Source organism: Quercus suber, unplaced genomic scaffold (genome assembly GCF_002906115.3).
Source record: "Quercus suber isolate HL8 unplaced genomic scaffold, Cork oak 2.0 scaffold_257, whole genome shotgun sequence".
NCBI classification, from domain to species: Eukaryota; Viridiplantae; Streptophyta; class Magnoliopsida; order Fagales; family Fagaceae; genus Quercus; species Quercus suber.
In genome coordinates, this window is record NW_027069713.1 from 134,358 (window position 1) to 146,960 (window position 12,603).

Consider the following 12,603-nt stretch of genomic DNA (forward strand, 5'->3'; position numbering starts at 1 on the left):
AAAAATATGCATCTTGATTCTAGCCATTAGATCATTGGACTCATTTCACCAAAATGATCTTGATGTTGTAACGATCAAATCGACTGGTCATAAGCCCTAATCAGACCATTAGATTGAAAGTTATTATCAAATCAAGTTTTAATGGCTAAAATGTACTATCACAAATTGAGTCCGACTATATGTGATTATGAACAATTGATTTCAATTGGTTATAGGTGTAATCAATTTGAGACAATGATGTGTCATAATTTAATTGGTTAGGACTACATTTTATGGTGAGGTTGCATACACCTAATTAATTAGATAGTTAAACATTAATTATTCAATGAGTAATTTGTGTAATTATCTTTTAATTAGAGTAAATGGGAACCAATTAATTCTGAAATGGGAGTGATTGGAGCCATTTAATGTTAATTGGGAGCTAATTTGGGACCTATTAATGTTAATTGTGCTGAAACCATTTTCTAACAAATGACCTCTGCTCACTATTTCATCAATATCTCTCAGAATATTTTGAATCTGTGAATGAGGTTAATTTTCCCAGAAACTAGACATCCGGGGCTTCAATTTGAGCACAAGAACGAGACAATTCGATCAGAATTGGGTCAGATATGATTTTTTGAAGTTAGCTCTACAAGCTGTTACAGCAGCTGACGGAAAACCGAATTTTGGCTTGCTCCCCACTCCCACCAATCTCCTCCATTTAATGCACCAGATTTTCCCCAAGGCTAAAATGAGGTCTAGGTTCATAATCCTTGTCAACCCTCATTAAATGGCCTTCCATTCATATTCCCTCCACTACCTACTATATAAACCCTCCCCTCCTTCATTCCAAGGCACCAAAAAATCCCTCTCTTCTCCTCTCTTGAGTTCTAGTGAAGTAGAGTAGTCTTGTCATATCTTGGTCTTCCTGAGACTCAAGGTATTAGAGTGAGACTCACTCTCCTCTCCTAGTTCTTCTTTTTCCTCCACCCTTAGGACCTCCACCAAAAGTTTCCTCCTCCACGTATGAATCTTGCATGAAGGTATAATCCTTTCCCTAACTTGTTTTTTGTGTTACCATGATAAGGGTTTAAGATTAAAGCATGATAGTAATCATTTGAATATGTTTGAATGTTCTTAATTGTTCTTATATGTTCTTCACATGTTCTTGGTTGTTCATCACATGTTCATGCATAAACACTAGTTTTAATCTTAAATCTACATCAAAAATATGAAAAACATGTTTCTTTCATAATTCTTTCAAGTCCTTGAATCTAGGATATCACCATACACACACATTCACTAGAATTTATTTGTCAATCCAAATGAAGTGCTTAATAAATTGAATTAGGATTTATCACATGCACACACTTCAAATTCTAACATGCAAATTGATTGATAACATATTGATGATGTGACATGATTGTTGGCCACCATAGTCTAGAAGACCGGTTTCACTCGGGCAAGGTGGGTGCCTAACACCTTCCCACCTTGTAACATAGCCTCCGAACTTAGATCAAGGGTTAGTAGATCAAATGCTTATCCTTGTAATTTTCAATTTCTAGATTGTAACTAGGAAACAAAGCCATGTACTTTATCTTAGATTGTATCTAGGACCAAAGCCGTGTAATTTTCTATGTTCAATGTAAATTCAATTTCAAATTAATAAAATGAGGAATTTTTCAATTATGGTTTTCTTATTTATTCCAAAAATTAAATAAGTGGCGACTCCATTGTAAAACCCTTAATCTAAAGGGGAAAATATAACTAGTCGAACCTCCATTTTGAGAGGCAATAACACGACTCCACCCATTCACGTGGGTTTGGCCCAACATCCATAAAAACGGGCCGGGGGCGCGGTCTCTCACACCTATGGAGGAAAAGATGGTGTCCTCGCAGGAGGATGACAATACTCTGCGGTCGTCCAAACAGCTTAAAATAGGCGACAAGAGTCAGGGCAGGCAGGTCGTCGATACCACCTCGCCCGAGGCTCAGGCCTGTACCCAGCTTCGATGCTCCATGGGAGCCCTTGAGGGATAACGCTTCCCTCAGGGACTTCAATGAGGGCGAAGGAGCACGCGTGGCCGATGTGCTGGAGAGGAGCTTGCTGCTCTCGGCGGACATGGCCGAGCTTAACTCTTTGACGAGCGAGCAGGTCTTCCTCAGCCTTAAGCGATATATAGGGATGGTAAGGGCTATAATTTCGACTCTCCTCCCATTCTTTTTCTTTTCCCCCTTTTTCTTTTGTTGGGCTGATAGAGCATTGGTTATTCTGGTAGGCTGTCCAGGCCATCTATAGGTTGGAGGGGGCGGTGAACGACCAGAGGAAGGCCCTCAACCAGGAGCGTGATTGGCGCTTTCAGGCTACCCGGGCTCTGAAGAACTCCGAGGCCGACCTTGCCAAGGCCCGAGAGGACTTGAAGGCGATGACTAGGGCTCGGACAGTGTAGAGTCTGGTCTTATGGGTGCCTAAAACCAGGCCAAGGAGCAGACAAAGCGCCTGGGCGAGGCGGAGGAACAGCTGCAGATCACGAGGGATTTGATCGCAGATCTGCAGGCTAAGGTGACAATGGTCGAGGGGGCCATAGGGAGGCAGAATGGGCCAAAGACCAGGCTCGGCGGGCTAAGGACGAGGCGGATTTTGGCAGGGAGATGGCCCTGACTGCCAAGGAGGAGGCTGAGACCGCGGCCTACGCTGATGGGGTGGCTGCAGTAGAGGCCCTCTACAAAGCTCAAGTTCCGGGGGTATGTAGGCGATACTGCTCCCAGGTCTGGGTTGAGGCCCTCAAACAGGCTGGGGTGGAAGCTTCGTCTGACCTGTGGAAGGCGGAGAACGTGTACTACCCCTCTGCTATTCGCGAGGTCGCCCCTGATGGCCCTAAGGTTGGGGAGATTGTTGAAGAGGTGGGGGCTGCTGAACTAGGGGAGCATCCGAGCGAAGAGGTGCCCCAAGAGATAGTGGAGGTCCCTTTCGATGCTCAAATTCCCACCACCGAGGAGGCAGCCGTTCTCGCCGTATCCCCACAGGCCGTCCCCTTAGGCCAGGGCTTGGAGGAGTCAGAGGTTGCCCCTGTCCAGCCTGAGCAAGAGGAGTAGATTCCCTGGCGCTTTGGCTTATCTTGCTTTTGCCGCTTGCTTGACCCTTGTCTATGCCTTTGTCATTTTACTTTATTTTGTTATTCTTCTCTCTTCTATTTTTATGTAAGGTGGCTCTTGCCACACGATCTTTATGGACACTCTGTTGTAATGGGAGTTTAATTTTCCTTTCTATTTATTTTAATTGCTTACTTGTTTATACGTTGCTTGCTTTCCTTCTTTCCTTTTGATTTGCACGATTTTAGCTTGAATTATATGTCGGCCAATTGCGCCAGCAACAATGATAAGGGGAAAGAATGCACGCATGGGCAGCCCTCTTACGTCTCAAGGGTTAGGTAGGGCTTGATCCTTTCCTAACTTAGGATATTTTGAAGTAGTTAGCTTCCCTATAGGATTGAGTCCGAGGACCATACAATGCCTTGGTTCTGTCTAAAACTTCCATTCTTCTGTAGGTATCTAGTTTTCCCATAGGTTTGAGTCCGAGGACCATGCAATTCCTTGGTTTTGTCTAGTACTCAGGTATAATTGAGTGATTAGTTTCCCCATAGGATTGAGTCCAAGGACCATGCAATACCTTGGTTCTGTCTAGTACCCAGGTATAGCTGAGTGGTTAGTTTCCCATAAGCTTGAGTCCGAGGACCATGCAATACCTTGGTTCTGTCTAACACTTCCATTTTTCTGTAAGTATCTAGTTTTCCCATAGGTTTGAGTCCGAGGACCATGCAATACTTTGGTTTTGTCTAGTACCCAGGTATAGTTGAGTGATTTGTTCTCCCATAGGCTTGAGTCCGAGGACCATACACTACCTTGGTTCTGTCTAACACTTCCATTTTTCTGTAAGTATTTAATTTTTCCATAGGTTTGAATCCGAGGACCATGCAATACCTTGGTTCTATCTAGTACCCAGGTATAGCTGAGTGATTAGTTTCCCCATAGGCTTGAGTCTGAGGACCATGGAATGCCTTAGTTCTGTCTAATACTTCCATTTTTCTGTAAGTATCTAGTTTTCCCATAGGTTTGAGTCCGATGACCATGCAATACCTTAGTTCTGTCTAGTACCCAGGTATAGCTGAGTGGTTAGTTTCCCCATAGGTTTGAGTTTGAGGACCATGCAATACCTTGGTTCTGTCTAACACTTCCATTTTTCTGTAAGTATTTAGTTTTCCCATAGGTTTGAGTCCGAGGACCATGCAATACCTTGGTTCTGTCTAACACTTCCATTTTTCTGTAAGTATTTAGTTTTCCCATAAGTTTGAGTCCGAGGACCATGCAATACCTTGGTTCTGTCTAACACTTCCATTTTTCTGTAAGTATCTAGTTTTCCCATAGGTTTGAGTCCGAGGACCATGCAATACCTTGGTTTTGTCTAGTACCCAGGTATAGCTGAGTGGTTAGTTTCCCCATAGGCTTGAGTCCGAGGACCATGCAATACCTTGGTTCTGTCTAACACTTCCATTTTTCTGTAAGTATCTAGTTTTCCCATAGGTTTGAGTCCGAGGACCATGCAATACCTTGGTTCTGTCTAGTACCCAGGTATAGCTGAGTGATTAGTTTCCCCATAGGCTTGAGTCCGAGGACCATGCACTACCTTGGTTCTGTCTAACACTTCCATTTTTCTGTAAGTATCTAGTTTTCCCATAGGTTTGAGTCCGAGGACCATGCAATACCTTGGTTCTGTCTAGTACCCAGGTATAGCTGAGTAATTAGTTTCCTCATAGGCTTGAGTCCGAGGACCATGCAATGCCTTGGTTCTGTCTAACACTTCCATTTTTTTGTAAGTACCTAGTTTTCCCATAGGTTTGAGTCCGAGGACCATGCAATACCTTGGTTCTGTCTAGTACTCAGGTATAGCTGAGTGGTTAGTTTCCTCATAGGCTTGAGTCCGAGGACCATGCAATACCTTGGTTCTGTCTAACACTTCCATTTTTCTGTAAGTATTTAGTTTTCCCATAGGTTTGAGTCCGAGGGCCATGCAATACCTTGGTTCTGTCTAGTACCCAAGTATAGCTGAGTGGTTAGTTTCCCCATAAGATTGAGTTCGAGGACCATGCAATACCTTGGTTCTGTCTAACACTTTCATTTTTTTGTAAGTATCTAGTTTTCTCATAGGTTTGAGTCCGAGGACCATGCAATACCTTGGTTCTGTCTAGTACCCAGGTATAGTTGAGTGGTTAGTTTCCCCATAGGCTTGAGTCCGAGGACCATGCAATACCTTGGTTCTGTCTAACACTTCCATTTTTCTGTAAGTATCTAGTTTTCCCATAGGTTTGAGTCCGAGGACCATGCAATACCTTGGTTCTGTCTAGTACCCAGGTATAGCTGAGTGGTTAGTTTCCCCATAGGATTGAGTCCGAGGACCATGCAATACCTTGGTTCTGTCTAACACTTCCATTTTTTTGTAAGGCGGGGTTTGTCCTCAGACCGCTACACTGGGGACGGTTCCTCCTCCGGTCGGACGGTTAACCCTGCGGCGCCTTGGGTAGGGGTGGCAAAATTTGACACGACCCGCGAACCCGACACGACTAACCTGTTTATAAACAGGTCATGGGTTAAGGCTAAATGAGTTCGGGTCATATTCGGGTTGACACGGCTGACCCGTTTAATAAACGGGTCGTGTTCGTGTTTAACATGTGAACCCGTTTGACCTGTTTGACCCGTTTAGGTAATAACGGTATTAAATTTTGTTATTATTGCTTAATTTTTGTTGTTGTAATTATATGTTTATTATTATATTTATGGTTGTAATTGTATTTTAATTTTAGATATATAGAAATTAATAATAGATTATTTAAATCATGTATGACCTATTAATCAAACAGGTTATTAGTATTAATTTTTACATGACTTATTAATTAAACAGGTTAAATGTGTCGGGTTGGGTCAACCTGTTTAATAAACAGGTCGGGTTAGGGTTGAGGATTCTTGACACGTTTACTAAACAGGTCGGGTTCGGGTCAACCCATATAGCAGAATACTTATGGCTCGACACAACACGAACCCGACCCGCGAACACGAATTGACACCCCTAGCCTTGGGGCAGGAATTGTTCGGACTCTGTTCTTACGCGTAGCATTGATCTCGCCTTTACTTCGAGTTCCCATCTTCCTCATTTACGAGGCGCCCCTGGGCCGTTCGACCTCCGCGCCTGACGCTTTGAAGCCCGAGACACGCCTTCATTAATATCCTCGTGAATTGCTACAAATCACGCGGTCTGTGATCTCCTTAGGACTTGGCACCCTTGTGATTAGTACTGCTGATAGTTCTCTTTTCGAACTTTGTGTGGATTAATTCCTACCAGTCTTTAGCCTCTTTATATAAGGCTTTCTGGGGGAAACATTTCTCCGCACTCCATGAACTTCCCAACACAACCAAAAACACGCCCTTTCAGCTCCCCAAGCCCCTTCAATAACCCCGCCAGGATTGTGACCGGAGTTGGAAGATATGGGGCGGCTTTGGGCGGGTGTGAGGACATCCGGGCCAAGAGCCGTTGTGACCGCAGCCCCCACCAGGTTTCCGGCGCGGCAGAGTCTAGGCGTAACCTCGATTGTGCCCTGCGTGGTGGCCAGGAGGGATGTCGCTGAAGTACCTAATGTTTCTTCCCGGAGCGCACCCCCGCTGGAGGAGACGCGCAAGATCACGTCATGGCTGGTGTCCGAGTGTCGCCGCCTCCAACGGCCAACGCCCGTGAGGATTGGAGAGAATCAAGGGAACATCATGGGGGAGGGCTTCCCGGAGCACCTGCGTCGACTCCTCTCTTTGTTCCAGCCCTGCCGCACCGAACAAGGAGTTGTTGGTGGCTTAGAAGCAGGCTAGCCCCAGCCCCCTTTCCTCTAGCTAGTTTTAGAACAGGTCCACCTGGGTCTCTATTTATAGAATTAGCTTGTAAAGATGGTTGTAAAACACGCCTGCCTGAGCTTCTGTTTGTATCTTGTACTTTCCGTTTAATGAAATAATATCAAGTTTTCTTTCTTTGCTGTTGAATCTTCTACTTTTCTGCGATTTTTTTTTTTTTGATACGTCGCCACCAACCTTCTGTAAAACGACCACTTAAGAACGACCGCCCGTTGCGCCTGCCGGTGCACTAATCCTCCCCACAGACGGCGCCAATTGTAGGGACTCGTTTTGTAAAGGTTCCCCAACAATACATTTTTAGAGAGTGGGTCGAAGGTTTAGGCCTTAACAGCCTAGCTACGGCATGCAAGCCCCTTTCTTTTATTGAAGGATAATAGGCCCAATTTACAACTAAGTGCAGCTCCTCGGCCCTCGTCCGAGGAGGTTCTCCCTCTTCAAACTAACATTGCCTAGGAGCCCCTCCCCTTCTTCCATTCTTTGCTCACTTTTCTTATATCTCTCTCTCCCCCTCTCCCCTTCTTCCTTCTGTTGATCATCTACTAACCTCTCTTCTGACCGTCCGTCCCATCAGAGGTTTTATCTGTGCTCAAGTGGCTCACCTTGATCGATGTTGTCCTGTCAAGGGGTTACATCCCCATTAATGTGGCCAGGAGGGTTAGGTGAGCTCATTCAATGCAGAGGTGACAGTTCGCCCAGGGCTTGCCCCTTCGCCGTGCTTCTGTCGCCGACGCGTGGCACTGGGCCCTCTCCTCCTCGGACAGCCAAGGGGTCTCCTTCGGTGGGGTGGTCCTTGTGTTCTCCCGAGGTCTCGAGCGCCCGAGGGCGGGCCCTCCTCGGATATGTACCTCGGGGGTCAGTCCTCGCTCTTTCATTCTCGGACACCTCCCGTATCCTCGGCGTGGGCCCTTGGGCCTGGCTTGGAGTGGGCCGAGGCTACCTAATTTTCTGGCCCCACACTGTCAAAATCAGATTGAGAGTTATTAGATGATGCAGTTGGTATTCTATAAGATCGAATTTTGAATCAAACATGTTTTGATTAGAAGTAGATAATTAGCCATAATAAGTAATATAAATTGTTGAACCTTTGGATTTTTGTGGTAATATTTAGTTGCTATTCCTTAAGACAGGGAGAAATGTGCCTTTGGATTTTTACAATGGGCGAAAGGAAGTTGGTTTTCTTAGCTTAAAAGACTATTGAGAGAATGCATACACAAAATTTGATAAATTTTTGACATAAGTTGAGTTGGTAAGCTTGTACTGGTTTTCATTTGAACTCATCACTAATATTATTTTTTTACCTACTAACAATCTGTCACATCAACCATGGTCATATTTGTTGTCTTTTTTTTTTTTTTTTTTTTTTTTTTTTTTTTTTTTTTTTTTCTCAACTATCAAAGTTTCAATAACAGATATAAAATCGTACAGACGTGTCTAGTTGGGAATATACTCCAAGCTTCAAACTTGGTTAAGGGCCTAACATTGGGGCCCTAAGGTAAAAAGCTTTTGATAAAATCTACCACTAGGAGCTTTCTAATGCCTCTTGAATTGGTCTATGATTTTTTTTGACAGTACCCAATAAATGCAAACTATTTAATATAAAAATAAGATAGAAGAGAAATAATAATAATAATGATAATACTAATAATAATAATAATAATAATAATAATAATAATAAACATGATTCGAATCCCATTTACAAAAAAGAAAAAGAAAAAAGAAACCAATTGATATTTTAGTAAGTTATTATTATAAAGAAAATACCATAAGTTTCAAATCTTATCCAATCTATTAAAAAAAAGTAGTATGAAAAGGTCAATTAATATAGTAGATGATTTGTATTCATTAGTGAGTACCTAATAATTCTAATAATTATTCGTTGGTTAGTGGATCAATGCTACTCTCCTAGTGTCTTACATCTAAAGTCAAAGTTAAATGGGTGAAGACAGTTTTGTAACTTAATTGATATTTTTTGGTATTTTCAATTGAGACATTTAGGGTTTAAATCTTTTGTGCTTTCTTTTATATATGTATAAAAGTTAAATGGGCTTTGAACACTTGACTGAGTTGAACATGAACTGTAGAAGCGATTTGGGTAGTGGGCTAGCATGTGCAATGGCAAGCTGGAGCCCAATTGTACAACTTGTAAACGACACACTGGTCATCTATGAGGTATTGGAAAATATGCAAAACGACAATTTATTGGTGTAAGCTACAGTCTAAATAAAACTACAAGTCGTTCCCAACTAGTTAACTAGTTAATCACAAAGTTGCCCTCTTTTACCTAAGCTACAGGTAGTGCAATATGAATTTGGAAGCTTGTGAAAATAAGTATTTCCAGTGCCAGGGAGAAATTTCCAGTGCTAAGGAAAATTTGAATGTACCAAAGTTATGAATATTTTATTGTAGCAGTTGAAATGTTTTGTGTCAACCAATAATTCAGTAGTTTTTTTATTCTTTCATTTTTATTTTTTAGAATCAATAATCCTGTATACTTAACTCCTTGAGATATACTAGTTTAAATATTTGGTTTTCTTTTTTCTTTTCTTTTTTTGATAGAATATATCTAGTAATTTCAACTTATATAAATTCAGTTATTTCATTAATTCATTCCATTTCGGAGGATACAAAATTATACAATTTTTTTTATTGTATTTAAAAAAAATGAAAGAATATATATATTTTTAATTGAAATCATATGAGTTTATTCTCCGCAAGCTGGCCTATATATTTCTTTATTTGTAGCGCAAGATTAAGTCAGCGGAGGCCAAATCTTTAGGTCTTTGTGAATTTTTGGCATTGTTTGCACTGTTGACTTTGTGAACCAATCACATAATCATATTGTGTTGGAGTTGGATGGAGTACTTATAACTAGGAATCAATCATTCATTGTTGAACAGCAAGAAAGTTTTGAGATGGAGGAAGTAACACCAATACCACTCCTCACTTCGTGCAAAATGGGAAACTTCAATCTATCTCACAGGTCAGTATATGAATCCATATTTATCATCCAATAATGATTCAAAGCTAAGTTAAACTAATCCACTTGGATTGTTTTCGTTCTTTATCGATTGTTTAACGTTTAATAATGGGTTCGTAGGATTGTTTTGGCACCATTAACAAGAACAAGATCCTACAACTTTGTTCCTCAGCCCCATGCTGCTTTGTATTACTCCCAGAGAGCAACAAAGGTTGGCTTCTTGATTGGAGAAGCCACTGGGATTTCAGACACTGCTCAAGGGTAAATATCTTGGTTATGTACTTATGTCTCTAAATTTTTTGAAAAATCGATGAAAATATAAACAATCAACATACAACAAAAATTGTTTCCAAGTTTATGTTTTAAAATTGAAATCTTAAAGAATTTTATGATCTCATGTTTAACTAACATGTTTAGGAAATGGGTTGCTAGCCTTTTTGGTAAATGTTATGATCTCATTTGGGAGGATGACTTAAAAGAATTTTCATTTTCAGTTTTTATAATTCAATAGTTACAACATGTTGATTTAAACATCGGATATTTCAATTAAAAAATCCATGAGGTACTGATTGAGCTACAAATCTCTTAGCCTTTTGACTGAAACTTAAAAGACTTAAAGATAAGTAGATAAGTTTTTGTCAAAATCTAAAAATAACTTAAGAAACCTCAATTTTCTTGCTAATTTATTTAAGAGATTGTCAAGAGTTTTGTAATTTAGTGATATTGTCTATTATCTTTTAGGAGGAGAATCATAGTTCAAAGACCCCCTTTATTGTAACGGTTGAATTGTACAAAATGTTTAAGAGGATAAGAAAAACAATTGGGAATATGGTAGCCGTACAAGTGCACAAGAAACAAAATTCTCTAATGTTAGAAATCTCTTTCTCTGAAAATTCTTTTGTTGCGTTAGCATTTCTATGCCTATACAGTTAATATAAAAAAAAGAAGGAAAAAAGAAAAGAAAAGAAGCTAACCTAATCTAATTTTTGTGCTATTTTTTCTGATTAGATTTCAATCCATTCTTTAAATTTATTTCTAATCGATCTTAATCTAAATTCTCTCAAAATTTTAAAATTATTGTTGACTCAAGCATAAACTTAGTGCAAATTTTATTGATAATAGATAATACCTTGTCCCAATAAAATAGGCATGCCTTTTCAATTCAATTGATTTTAATAATGACTAAATATTTTTAGCTAAAAGATGTAAGAAATATTAAAAAAAAATTCTTTGTATCACAATAATAAAAACTATGTTAAGAAAACCAAGTCTATAAATAGACAATAGACTATCTTCCTTTTTCTTTTTTTCCTCAAAATTTTTCCTCAAAAAAAAAAAAAAAAGAAGAAGACCGGAAATTCACATTCTCCATCAAATAATTGACGACGAAATTATATAGTATTTAGTACCCAAATAATTTCTCATGTTAGTTATTATATTTTTTTTAACGAAATAAATTTGAGATACCTTATTCAAAATGACTAAAATAATTTAATTACAATATTTGTAGCTCTTGAAATCTGCTTTCTAGAATGATTATTGACCAAAGATTGATCCTTATTTTTCACTGTGCCCATGCATTTGCACTTATTACAACCTCCTTATGTTTATACAAGGCACAAAACATCTTATCTATACTTTATTTTATTTTTACTTTTATTGAAGTTACCCAAATACTCCAGGCGTTTGGACAAGAGAACAAGTTGAAGCTTGGGAACCAATTGTGAGTGCTGTTCATGAAAAAGGTGGCTTATTTTTTTTGCCAACTTTGGCATGCAGGGAGAGCTTCTGATTATTGTAACGCTTCTTTTCCCTTTTGTTCTATTCGTTGTATTCATGATGCATGGTTAGAATTTTTAGTGCCATATTAATACTCTGCTTGTGAAAAATAGGTTTGTTTCAGAAAACTGACTCTTTTACTGGGTACTGAATCTGAAATTGAACTAGAAAACATTTTCTATTGTTTGGCTTCATTAATATTTGTTTTCGTATTTCTAAATAATTATATGAGCAAAAACTTCATTCATAAAAATATATCCCAAATAGGAATTTATATATTTTTGACTGGGTGCTTCAAATGGCAAGCAAACTCCTAATATGAATTTTTTTTTTTTTGAGAAAATGGCAGTAACTTTATCAAAACTAGTCAGTTATATCGGCTAACATTACAACACTAAGATGTGGAGAAACACCTTCTATCCACACCGATAAATCGCTATCATGTTTGTTAGAAATACTGAATGATTGTATTGTATTTCTTGTGTAAAAGAATGTACATAGATGCCTTTATATAGGAGGCATATGTGTGCAGTACAAGTAAATATGTGTGCTATACAAGTAACCTAACTGGGCCTAAAGCCCACAACACTATATATGTTAACAGCCCCCCTCAAACTCAAGGTGGATGTGAGACCAACTTGAGGTTGTCAACCAAAGTACGAAGGCGTCCCTTAGGATGTGACTTGGTGAAGATATCTGCAAGTTGATCTTTAGAGGAGACTGAGATCAGCTTGAGAGCACCATGGACAAGATGAAAACGGATAAAATGACAATCGATCTCAATGTGTTTAGTCCGTTCATGGAAGACATCATTGTGAGCAATATGAATAGCACTCTGGTTGTCACAATAAAGAGGAGTAGCAGAGGATGTAGACACACCTAAGTCTTTGAGAAGCCATCGTAGCCAAAGGAGCTCA

The 12,603-nt window shown here is 39.8% G+C and overlaps 1 pseudogene; it reads left to right on the top strand.

Annotated features, from left to right (window-relative positions):
• Positions 1-9,687: 9,687 nt before the first annotated feature.
• The window catches only part of LOC112023620 (12-oxophytodienoate reductase 1-like), a 6,729-nt pseudogene continuing 3,813 nt past the window's right edge, over positions 9,688-12,603 (top strand).